The sequence below is a fragment of the Eurosta solidaginis genome, chromosome X, assembly GCF_040869045.1.
Source record: "Eurosta solidaginis isolate ZX-2024a chromosome X, ASM4086904v1, whole genome shotgun sequence".
NCBI lineage: Eukaryota > Metazoa > Arthropoda > Insecta > Diptera > Tephritidae > Eurosta > Eurosta solidaginis.
In genome coordinates, this window is record NC_090324.1 from 3,246,238 (window position 1) to 3,259,289 (window position 13,052).

Below are 13,052 nucleotides of genomic sequence, written 5' to 3' on the forward strand. Positions count from 1 at the left end.
TTAGGTTTCAAATTGGACAAGTGGTATACCGCCGGAATTTTAAACAGAGCTCCCAGATTGACAACTATAATGCCAAGCTGGCACCCAAACAAGTCAAATGTATAGTGCTTAAAACAATAGGAAATTCAATGAACGAGCTAGGGGATATTAACGGGAAAAGAATCGGGGTATACCACGCTAAGGATATATGTACAAAGTACATGTTATATGTTGCATGTTAGACGTGGCACGTTGAATGTTAAATGTTAACAATGTGATTGTCAAATACCTTACTAATCTTCTACTTCGGACGACATAATTATTTATCTGCATGCTTGACGATTCCCATATCTGACTACCTTTCTATTGACGTAGGATTTTTAGCATTTTTGCACCCAGTGATTTTTTTATACACCTACTTGACCATTTAGTAATTATTAAACCCTTTCTTATTTATTTATGCAATTATTTGTTTGTTAATATTTTTTTTGTTTTTTGAGTCAACTAGCAATAGTCAACAATTTGTGATATTTTTTTTTCTACGACCTTAATCATTACTGTGATATATTTTACTAACAATATTGACAGACTACTAAAACTATGATATTTTTTTTTTAACCTAGAATTATGAGTGAATTTGTGATATAATCAATTAGCAGATACTTAGATATTGATATTGTAAGTACGTGTAGCAAGTACGTGTTGCACATACCCAGCTATAACTGACTTGGACGATTTTTTTTTACCTGCCCGGCATTAATTCGTGGGTCGAGGCCACACATTGGGGTTGATGAGGGAAAAGACACGTAGAAGGCTGCGTATGAATTTCTTTTACGCACACGCTCCATGGGGCAAGCCCCATCGGCGGATGCGAGCCTGTTACGCTAGCCTTAAGATACATAGATACATAGGCCACCGGCAACCGTACTTGTTCTTGCGTTACACCATTATCGACAAAATGTATCTCAACCACGTATCTGCGCCTGTTGCGCAACATTAGTGGAAGGAGGCCTACATGTACCGGTATGAATATATGCATGCGCAAAAACGAAATGCAACTGCACATGCGTGGGTGTGAATTGAGTGAAAGTGGTAGGAAATTCCGTTTAGATACGAATCGGGGTATGCGCACGATCGAGCTGAAGCTCAGAAAATCATTGTAAAAGTTGGATTTAAAGTGCGTGGGCGTGCCGCGGAAAAACTAAAGTAAAGTATAGTGCCGGTCAAGTGAAAAAAAACTTCATTTTTCAATAAAAAAAAAATCCCGTAATTTTCACAAAACGGTTTCAATTCCGTTCAATCTGCACAATTGTAAAGTACAAGCCAACCAACAACGAAAAGGAAATTTCGTTGGACACCCTGCCACCGGTAAGTACTAAGGTACAGTTTATTTAATTAAATTCCGTTTTGTGCCTTTTGCTGAAAATTTAAATTGTTATTTCATTCTTTTTCCGAAAAGAAAAAAAGGATTCACGTTTGAAACTAAAACTTAGTAAAATTTAAATGCACAGCATTTTCCAATTTTTAGTTACCTCTTTTTGTACTCGTAAGTTGAGCGAAGTTTCCCTTTTGCAATAAATGTAAAAATCATTAAAATAGACCTTGATCTCAAATGACGCTAAAGAATTTTTTTGCAGACAGTTGAACTTTAGCAATATTATTTTTCGCCACGGTAAAATTATATAAATGCTTCCCTCAGTTGACATAAATTAAAATTTAGCAAATTTTTCTTCAACTTAAACCTAATCTAAGGATTTTTTTTGTGTTAAATATAAGTGGAAGATAAAAAAAATCTCTTTAAAATGCAGGCTAAAATTGAATAAAAAATTAAGTGAATAGAAAAATAAATAGGTAGAAAGAAAAATTAAAATTTTTGGAAGTTAGAAGTTAGTTAAAATAAATGGTGCAAAAAGAAAAAAAATTAAATAAACATAAAAAAAAATTAAAAAGAAAACAATTTTATTAATCAGAATTTGTTTTGAGTTTGAATTTTCGAGTAGCAGAAGTTAATTTAAATTAAAGTAAAAATCCGAATTAAATTAATGGAGTTTTCTTTTCTGAAAATGGTGTAGCCCTGTTGGTTTTCCCCAGCTCTCTTGTGAGTTTGTTTGTTCTTTTAAAAAAATATTTTCCACCGAATAAGAAAAGGGGTCCATTACCTACGAAGAAGAGCCATTTTGCATCGCGGCAGGTGGCTAGATCAAAAGTTAGAATTTATGAGGGCAACATTTTTTTACAGAAAAGAAAACGCTATAAAATTAACTTGAAATTAGTTAAAAGGAGAAAGCTTAATTGATTTAGCAAAGAAAAAATTGAAGTTGAAATGAGATTAGTAGGTGAAAACAGAAGGAAAGAACTTTTTCTTTGGTTTGCTTTATTGCATGCATATATGTATGTATGTCCATATTTACTGCATTATGTACCAATTGGGATTGGGAAGGTAGGGTATGGCTGGGCATACATACATAGGTGCAGGAAGCAATGAAGGAGACAACGAGACTTATGATATTCAGCCTGTAGGCAATTTTTCGTTTTTTTTGTTTCTTGTTTCTTTTATAGATTTTGGGGCAGGACCTAGGAAGGGGCTAAGGCACGTACTTACCCGCATTTTAAACATTTTTTAAAGGGAGTGATTGGAAAGTTTGGAACACATATGTTCCAACGACATATGTAGCGCACTGGATTGCCGGGAATGTCATAGAGAGCAGGGAAAGAGAGAGAACGAGAGAAAGAGAGAGAAACTTCCAGGCTAGAGAGTGATCGTGGCCTGCAAGCAGCATTAACTGAGCGAAAGCCAGCGCCCACGCCAACGTCAACTTTCAAGAGAGGAAGCCAGCCAACGTCAGCAGCAGCGACAGCATCACCACCGACAATACGACAGCAGCACCAGCGACGACGTCACCACCAATACAATCGAGCCCAAGGAGGGCAAATGAATGTTAATAGGAATCATTGTTTTTTTATTTTTTGATAATTTTGTATTTATACACTTGTTTGCATGCGTTCTATAATATCTCGTATAGAAGTTTTTTTATATACAATTTTTTTGGATTTCTTTATTGCTAGTTTTAGAGGTTAAAATTACCTTTGAACTTTGCTTTCTTGCATTTACGTTTTTTTTTGTAGTTTTTATGCGAAAACCTATCTCAAAAATTAATTTTCCTTTGAAATTTTTGTGGTCAACTACGCCTTTGGCACCACGCGGTTCCACTATTGAAGCCAACCCTTTCTTGTTGTGCTAGTGTTGGCTTTGGAGATTTTTTTTGGTTCGAAAACAGATTCACACGCGGTCGGGTTAGCTTTTTTTAAATTTTCTTTCTTTTTTTATATATTTGTTAGCGTTTAGTAATCATTAATTAAATTCACTTCCACTTTTATTTGGTTCCTGACCGAACTAATTTCTATTTATATTGCGCCGCTTATTCTGGCCCACTCGACGCCCGCTATCGCGAGTGAGTGAGCGCGATATCAATAGTAAGAAATCATTGAACCTAGTTTAGGTGGTAAATGGTTTCTATGTACACATAGGGAGGAACACAGGTCCCCCACAGTTTTCAGGCGCCTTCAATGCTGATGTGCTGATCAGGTGAGTGAAGAAAAGATCATGCTTGTTTTTTTTCGGTCACACGTATATACATACATATGTAACAAACAATCTCTTTGCTGTGTGCATGCCAAGTGCCTTAGCCTAGGTCAGGGATTTTTTGCTTTTCACACACAGTAAATTTTTGATGCACAGATTTTTTTCTGTTGTGTTTTGGGGTAATAGTATTTAAAGATGCAAAGGGTATCTTATATATGGTTAAACCAAGTAATTGGCCGACACCACCTGCATGAGTGTGTACCTAAATTACTTTTAAAAATTTCTTATTTTTTTTTGTAACAATTATTTATTTTTTTTTTCAATTTAATCGTTTTTTTATATACCATATTTTTTGGGATTAGGATACGTCTAACGTTGAATTGATAAGCTAGTCCAAATTTTAAATTAAATAACATTTTTTAAATAAGAAAATTAAGTCTATTCCGAATTACATTTTTTTGATTGAAGAACGACATTTTTAGGCAGTAGATTTATGCAGAGTATTTTTTTGTTTCTTTTTATAATGAATAAAAATATGTTTATAACGTTTGGTAACTTAAAGGTTTGAACATTTTATTTTTAATAATGGTGGGCTAAATCCATATTCTTTGGTGCGGGTGTTGTCCTTGGGTTGAAGTGGGAAGTGGGAGGTGATGATCCGATAGACCTCAGACAGGCGGACTTGAGACAGGCATTGGGGGCGTCGTAAAATTAGAGGAGTCAGCACGGCGCCCATGGATTTGCGTAAGATAAGCGAAGAGGGTGGGTAGACTCCCCCTGACTCTGGACGGTCCTTCTTTCCTTTTTTCTTCCATTTCCTACTTTCCCTCTATTTATGTATTCTCCTCAAGGCACGAACTACTTTTTTGTTTAGATAACTGCGGGTAGGGCAGGTGTGCAAAACCCCACCCCGTTCGACGAGCTAGCAGGGGCTTGCAACCATGCAACGTGCCACCTCCGCCTTACCATTAAAAGTCAGTATCGCAACAATGGCGCCCAACGGTAATAGCCCGAATAGTTTTTTTTCGATTTCCCATTATATTTCTCCTACTTTTAGTCACCTCAATATTCCTTCTTACTTTACTCACTTCTCTTTATCCTTCACTACTTTCCGGACAGAGCTAGGGTTTTAGGGATCATGGATCCAACATCACTAGCGATCAGTCGCAAGCGATATGTTCAGCCATGATAGAATCGAAGGGGGGTTGTATCTCTATCCTTTCAAGGTTCCTTTTGCTATCTTCAAAACTGGCACTAGTGGTACTTGGAGGATTTGGAGGTGCATATGCATATGTGGTTTAAATCTTCTTTTATTAAAATTGTATTTCCTTTTATTTGTTTCCTTTTTGTGTGTGCATGCAGTTGCTGAAGCTTCTGCACACTCGTTCCAGCAACAAGTGTGAATGAGCCTTGCAACATGCATTCAAATGGGGGTAGTTTTAGAGGGAGGGTATAAAGGTGTTGCATCCGTACTTCGGTGCCGAGTACTGGGTGTCGACGTGCACCCTTTACATCGTTACATGGGGAATTAGCTAGCTGAAACGACAAAGACAGAATAATACCGGACTGAAATCTTCCACAATGACCTCGCCAAGTGCAACACCACGAACACACCAAAGCAAATCAATAGATACATAAACTAATAGAGTAAAGTTATTCCCGCCTTGAATTATATTTTATAGTAAATATAAACCATTTTGTTTGTTTTGTTGTATGTATAACTGATAAAAAAAAATAAATCAAACACATACGTATATTCAAACACATCTTGATACTAAATATACCCACGTATATATAAATACATATAAATTTTTTTATTTTTGAAAATTCTTTTTGTTTAAATTTTTTTTTTTTTGCGCTAAAATTTCATTCAATTGAAAACTTAGTTACATAAATTTTTTTTTTTTAAATTTTTTTTTTTTTATAATTATTACTATTTTTTATTTTATTGTTATTACATCGACAGTAATTTCTTTTGTGAAGTTAGATTGCTGTTGTGGAGTTCGAATAACGAATCGTAATTCACACTGTTAGTTTTATCGTAAAACTTTCAATTTCTGAAAAAAAAAGAAAAAACACTTTTGTGTTTTGAATGCAAAACACTTTTGGTTTTTTTATATCAATTTAAGATTTGGAGTTTAAACTTTTTATTTTTAAAATTCAATCTTTATAATTTTTGTATTTTTTATAGTTTTTTTACCTCACCTTATTTCTTTAAATTAATTTTTGTACTTTCTTTAGTTTAAATGTAATGTTTGATTTTTTTTATTCTTGGTATTTATTTTCAACGAGGTATATCCCGTTAATATTAGCATTTATATCCAATTACTTGAATTACCTCTTTGGCCGTTTTAATTTAAGTTCGGTTGTATTTTATTTGGTTTAGGGTTTTAAATTTAATTTCGATAATCCATTGAATTTGATTTGTATCCCATTTTTAAGCTTTGCAATTTTTATTAAATCTTTTTTGAAATTAGTTTTGTACTTAAAAATTATTAAATTGTTTTTTTTTATATAAAACCCCTATTACCACTTAATTTAAACTTTAAATTTTTTTCAATCAATTTTTAATTCTGAATTTTTGAATTTAAATCTAGGAGTTAAGTTCCCTTTAGTATTTTGAATTTCATTATCCAAATTGCCTTGTTTTTTTACTTTTAGTTTGAATCTAATTTCGAAAGGTTAACATTTTGTTTTTACTTTTGAATCGAAATTTTGAATTTTTTATTTTAGTTTAAGTCTAAAGTTTTTTCAATCGAAATTTTACTCTTGAATTTATACCTTTTTATTTTTATTTTCGGAAAAATATTTAAATTTAATTCCTATAATAAAATTTTTTTTTAATTTTTATTATTTCTTCCTTGTCATCCTGCTTGAATTATTTGTATTTTTTTTGTGGAACTTCTGTTTATTTTAAGTTACACTTGCTATCAAATCTTTACTTTGAATTTTGAGTAAATCCCTAAAATTTTTAGTTTTCGTTCAATTGCTTTAGTTTCCTTTTTAAGCACTTGATTCAATTTCCCTTGTTTTTACTTTTTTTTGAATTGCTATTTAATTTCGTAATTGTCTCTTATTAGATTAGTAAATTTGTTTGGAGTTAGCGCTTAAGTTTTTTTTACCTGAATTTTTTTGTTTGTGAAACTTTTCTTTTTCTTCTAAAATTGCTTTTTTTGGGATCTGATTTTCAATCCGTTCTGTTTAAGTTGCTTTAATTTTTTTCTGGAAGGAAAATTGAAGCTCATTGCTAAATTTAAGGCGATACTGCGTGTTTGAGATTGTGTGAATCCGTAGAGTGTGTCTGAGTACATGTCTGATGGCGACAAAAGGGAAGAAAGAGTTGTTGGTGGTTTGAGCCTGTTCAGCGGAGACAGGCGTATCACGCGTGGCTTTGCGCGTGCCCTTGAAAATCAGGTAGTTAGGTCACTTTTCAACCAAATTGATACAGGTATTCAACACCCGGTAGATTTCGTCCCTGTAGACTACTTTAACCAGTGCACTGCTAGGATTTTCGGCCCTTTCGAAGGAGGGAGCGGACGCGAGGCTAGTGTGTTCCTTGAGAGCCAGGTAGTGGCAAATAGGTCCGAAGAGAGCCTGAACTTTTCGAAAAAGCTCGACGAAATTTTAGATATGGCAGACGACGAACAGGGCGGTGCTGAGGGGGGCGTTGGTCCAGTAGAAAATCAGATGCCAGGAGTTCCGGCAGCTGGGGTTGCGGCACCATCAGGAAATAGGATGGCGAACACCGATACCAACACCGAACAACTAAGTAGTTTGATGACCATGATGGCGCAGCAAGGGGACCTAATGGCGCAGTGGACAAACGAACTCGGAAATATCAAAACCTATGTAGCCAACCTCAGCGGCCGAGTAGCAGAGATCGAAACCTCCGCAGCACAGGCATTGGACCACCGCTCCACTCAGGCATCGACTCCGAACAACAGAGGCAAAACAAACGCAGATGGAGTAGGCAACAACACCAACAACGGAGCAAGACCAACGGACGGAGGAAGTCAAGCTACACAGGAGCCACAGCGTTGGAAGAAAATGGACCTGGAGAAGTGGCATATAAAGTTTGACGGCACAGACAAAGGTATTTCTGTAGAAAGTTTTTTGTTTCGAATTGAGAAGAGAAGGGTACAGCATCAAATCACTCATCACCAACTGTTTACAGACTTTCATTGCCTCGTGTCGGGCGCGGCTTTGAAATGGTACTGGCAGGTGTTAGAAGATCATGCAGAAGATCTAAACTTCGGATACATGGACCTGAAGGCAGAACTGCTAGCCCATTTCAAAACCGCAGAGCCCTACTTCGAGGTAATTTGGCAAATCATGGAACGAAAGCAGTTGGTGCATGAGGGATTTGATGAATTCTATGGGGAAATTCACAATCTAACGTTTAGGCTTCGGAAGAGAATTCCTGAAAAGGAACTAGTAGGAATCATTAAGGGGAACCTAAAGCCATACCTGGCTAACCTTACATTCTCCTCGAAAATGGACAAACTAGCCGAGCTAAACGCTGAGTGCCGGCGTGCCGAAAAGGTTATAAAGGAAAGCAAAAGTAAGTCTAAAGGGCGGTAAGCAAACTGGTCTACACCGACGTACAGTTCCCAGAAGAAATGGGTAGTTCCAGGCCACTTGAAGCGATAGGGAACCCATTTAAAAATAGGTCGAACAGTGGTCAGCTACCTGATAACAGGACACAAAACCTGGCACCGCGTGGTGCACCTACCACAACGTCTACAACCGGTACCAAACCGACTATAAACTCCTTCTGCCCCTCACCTTTCCACTTAATGTTGTGCTTCTCTTGTGGAATGCCGGTTGGCTATTTTGTGAAGAATCCCGCGGAAGCCAATAGGGAGACGCGATGCAAATCTAGCTTCCACAACATGATCTGCTTTTCGTGTGGGGGGACAGCTCTTTTTGTGTTTTCAAACCTCCTAAGGGAAATGGGAATCTGGCAGAGATGACCGGGTACTCAGCCAGGAGAAGGAGCGCAACAGGCAATGAAAATTTTAAAAAGAGAAAATAATAATGAAAGAAGAGAATATAGTTTAGATGTAAGAAAGAAGAGAGAATGGAAGATTTTACATATAAGGAAACTAGAATATGAGGAAGCACGGAGGAGAATATTTAATGAGGAGATAGTAGAAAGAAGAAGAAGCAGAAATTTTAGAAAGATACAAAAGATGAGAGAAAAGAGAAAGATGTTTAGAAGAATCAGTAGCAAAATAATTTCGAAAATAGTCACCCTAAAGGGTGACAATAGATTTTTTGCGCAAACCAAGATAGGGGGTAAAGACACATTAGCTTTGTTAGATTCGGGAGCAGGAGCATGTTGCCAGGGGAAAAATTGTGAGAAGTTGTTAGAAGGGCACGAAGCAAGGATTCTGCCAATAACACATCAATTTATTAAGACGGCAAACGGAGGAGAAACACCAGTGACAGGTGTGGTAGTATTACCAGTGATGTGGGATGAGATGTGCAGGGACTTAGAGTTTTTAATAGTACCAGGGCTCCAACAAGAAGTATATTTATGGATTGATTTTTGGAAGGTTTTCAACCTGAACGTAGTTAGTAGAGGCCCCACAGCTCATCCAACCCACACGACAGTAGCAGAGCTCGCTCCGGCCGAGGGGGACTTGTCCTTCGACGCTGTACAACATGTGTTATCCCCAGACCAGACAGTAGCTTTAGAGAGGGTAAAGGCACAATTCCCGTCGTTCGCTGTCTTAGGACTAGGCCGTGATTAGAGGAACATGTGATAGAGGTACGCGATGAGAACTTACCTGTTAAACAACGCCACTACCCCATCTCACCAGCGATTCAAAAGTTAGTTTACGCCGAATTAGATCGAATGCTTAGTATGGGGGTAATCGAAGAACCCAATAGTAGTTGGAACTCACCAGTTTCACTTGTTATTAAGGGAACTAAGAATCGACTTTGCCTGGATGCGCGTAAGGTAAATGAGCGAACCGTCAAGGACGCCCATCCACTCCCTCATATCGACGGAATACTTAGCCGGCTACAAAATACTAGGTATGTATCAGCCATAGACCTGAAGGACGCCTTCTGGCAGATTCCGTTGGAAAAAAGGTCGAGGGAGAAGACAGCGTTCACAGTGCCAGGGAGACCCCTCTACCAATTTACAGTTATGCCCTTCGGACTGTGCAACGCGGCACAAAGAATGTGTCGATTAATGGACAAGGTTATACCCTCTTCGTTACGTGAATGTGTGTTTGTGTACCTTGATGACTTGTTAGTTTGTTCTGAAGATTTTTCGTCCCATATATGTTTATTAGAAAAGGTCGCTCGGTGTCTTCGCGAAGCAAACCTAACGATAAACGTAGAGAAAAGAAAATTTTGTTATAAAGAAGTTCGATACCTTGGTTATGTTGTAGGTGACGGCTGCATTAGAACTGATGCAAACAAGGTGGCAGCTGTGAGGGACTTTCCCGAGCCGAAAACCCTGAAACAGTTACGACGGTTCCTAGGCATGTCAGGCTGGTACCGACGCTTCATACAAGATTACGTGACTATTGCAGCTCCGCTGCACGACTGCCTCACGAACAAATAAAGAAATTCACTATGACTGATGACGCTAGACGGGCATTTGAACAACTCAAACACGGCCTAATATCGGCTCCCGTCCTAACGCATCCAGATTTTAACAGACGTTTCTACATCCAATGAGATGCATCGACAGACGGAGTGGGCGGGGTTCTTTTCCAACTCGACGAAGACAATAACGAAAGACCAATTGCCTACATGTCTGCAAAACTGAACAAAGCGCAGAAAAACTACAGTGTGACAGAACAGAAATGTTACGCAGCGGTTCTAAGCGTAAAACGTTTTCGACCTTATGTGGAGGGCTTGCCTTTCACTATAATCACGGACCATGCGAGCTTAAAATGGCTTATGAACCAAAAAGACCTTGCTGGACGACTTGCTAGATGGAGTTTAAAACTCCAAAGTTTCGATTTTGACATCGAGCATAGGAAAGGCTCACAAATCGTTGTACCGGACACTCTCTCCCGAACGGACATGGAAGAAATAAGACCAAGTGACAGAGTCATGGACTTATGTCTAGAGGCGCCATATTTTGACTCAGACGAATACCGTGAGCTACAAAAAACAGTGACGGACAACACGGATAAATTGCCCGACTTATGTGTATCTGACGGATACGTATATAAACGGACACAGTTTGACCGGGGGGGTGTACTTCAAGCGGACCAAGCCTGGAAGCTTTGGGTTCCGTCGGAGCTGCGATCGGGGCTCGTAGAGTCTGCTCACAGCTCACCTTCAGCTGGTCACGGTGGAATCCACAAAACTTTGTCCCGTTTACGCGAACGATATTACTGGCCAGGAATGGTAACAGAAGTTTGCACTTTTATTAAAGGGTGTGAAGTCTGCTTAGAAAGCAAGACGCAAACTGCTTTTCACAAGCCCCTTATGGGTAAGCAACATGTAACCGAACGGCCTTTTCAACGTTTGTTTGTAGATTTTATGGGTCCATATCCCTCGTACGTCTGATGGTATTGTTTATGTGTCTGTATGTTTAGACCATTTTACCAAGTTTGTATTCTTGAAACCTATGGGCAAAGCAACTTCAGCGGAGGTGGTGAAATCTCTGGAACGATAAGTCTTCCATATATTCGGGGTACCCGAATACATCCATTCGGATAATGGAAGACAATTCGTTTCAGGAACTTTCGTCACCCTCCTAGAAAAATATGGTACTACCCATATCAAGACAGCGTTCTACTCACCGCAGGGAAACACCGCAGAGAGGGTCAATCGGTCGGTTCTCCAGATCGTAAGATCATTTATTACCGAAAACCAAAAATCTTGGGACCGACATATCAGTGATGCGGCGTTTGCACTTCGAAGTGCTGTCCACTCCGCAATCAACATAACGCCTTATCATGCCACTTTCGGTATGCCTATGATACTGCATGCAGCATCATACGAGCTATACCGAAAGTTGTGGTCGCTGAAGGATGTTGATTGCGAGGAGGAGACAAACGGTGATAGATTGCAGTTACGGAGGGACAAAGTTAAAAGGGAGGATTTTTAGCCTTTTTGCACCCAGTGATTTTTTTATACACCTACTTGACCATTTAGTAATTATTAAACCCTTTCTTATTTATTTATGCAATTATTTTTTTGTTAATATTTTTTTTGTTTTTTGAGTCAACTAGCAATAGTCAACAATCTGTGATATTTTTTTTCTACGACCTTAATCCTTACTGTGATATATTTTACTAACAATATTGACAGACTACTAAAACTGTGATATTTTTTTTTAACCTAGAATTATGAGTGAATTTGTGATATAATCAGTTAGCAGATACTTAGATATTGATGTTGTGAGTACGTGTTGCACATACCCAGCTATAACTGACTTGGTAGATTTTTTTTACCTGCCCGGCATTAATTCGTGGGTCGAGGCCACACATTGGGGTTGATGAGGGAAAAGACGCGTAGAAGGCTGCGTATGAATTTATTTTACGCACACGCTCCATGGGGCAAGCCCCATCGGCGGATGCGAGCCTGTTACGCTAGTCTTAAGATACATAGATACATAGGCCACCGGCAACCGTACTTGTTCTTGCGTTACACCATTATCGACAAAATATATCTCAACCAGGTATCTGCGCGTGTTGCGCAACATTAGTGGAAGGAGGCCTAAATGTACCGGTATGAATGTCTGCATGCGCAAAAACGAAATGCAACTGCACATGCGTGGGTGTGAATTGAGTGAAAGTGGTAGGAAATTCCGTTTAGATACGAACCGGGGTATGTGCACGATCGAGCTGAAGCTCAGAAAATCATTGCAGAAGTTGGATTTAAAGTGCGTGGGCGTGCCGCGGAAAAGCTAAAGTAAAGTATAGTGCCGGTCAAGTGAAAAAAAACTTCATATTTTAATAAAAAAAAATGCCGTAATTTTCGCAAAACGGTTTCAATTCCGTTCAATCTGCACAATTGTAAAGTACAAGCCAACCAACAACGAAAAGGAAATTTCATTGGACACCCTGCCACCGGTAAGTACTAAGGTACAGTTTATTTAATTAAATTCCGTTTTGTGTCTTTTGCTGAAAATTTAAATTGTTATTTCATTCTTTTTCCGAAAAGAAAAAAAAGGATTCACGTTTGAAACTTAAACTTAGTAAAATTTAAATGCACAGCATTTTTCCAATTTTTAGTTACCTCTTTTTGTACTCGTAAGTTAAGCGAAGTTTCCCTTTTGCAATAAATGTAAAAATCATTAAAATAGACCTTGATCTCAAATGACGCAAAAGAATTTTTTTGCATACAGTTGAACTTTAGCAATATTATTTTTCGCCACGGTAAAATTATATAAATGCTTCCCTCAGTTGACATAAATTAAAATTTAGCCAATTTTTCTTCAACTTAAACCGAATCTAAAGATTTTTTTTGTATTAAACATAAGTGGAAGATAAAAAGAATCTCTTTAAAATGC

General features: G+C 38.0%; 1 protein-coding gene across 1 annotated transcript in view; it reads right to left on the reverse strand.

Annotated features, from left to right (window-relative positions):
- Ca-alpha1D (Ca[2+]-channel protein alpha[[1]] subunit D) overlaps nucleotides 1–13,052 on the reverse strand; it is a 6,221,746-nt gene that overhangs the window by 2,418,863 nt on the left and 3,789,831 nt on the right. The gene's annotated exons all lie outside the window — the stretch shown is intronic.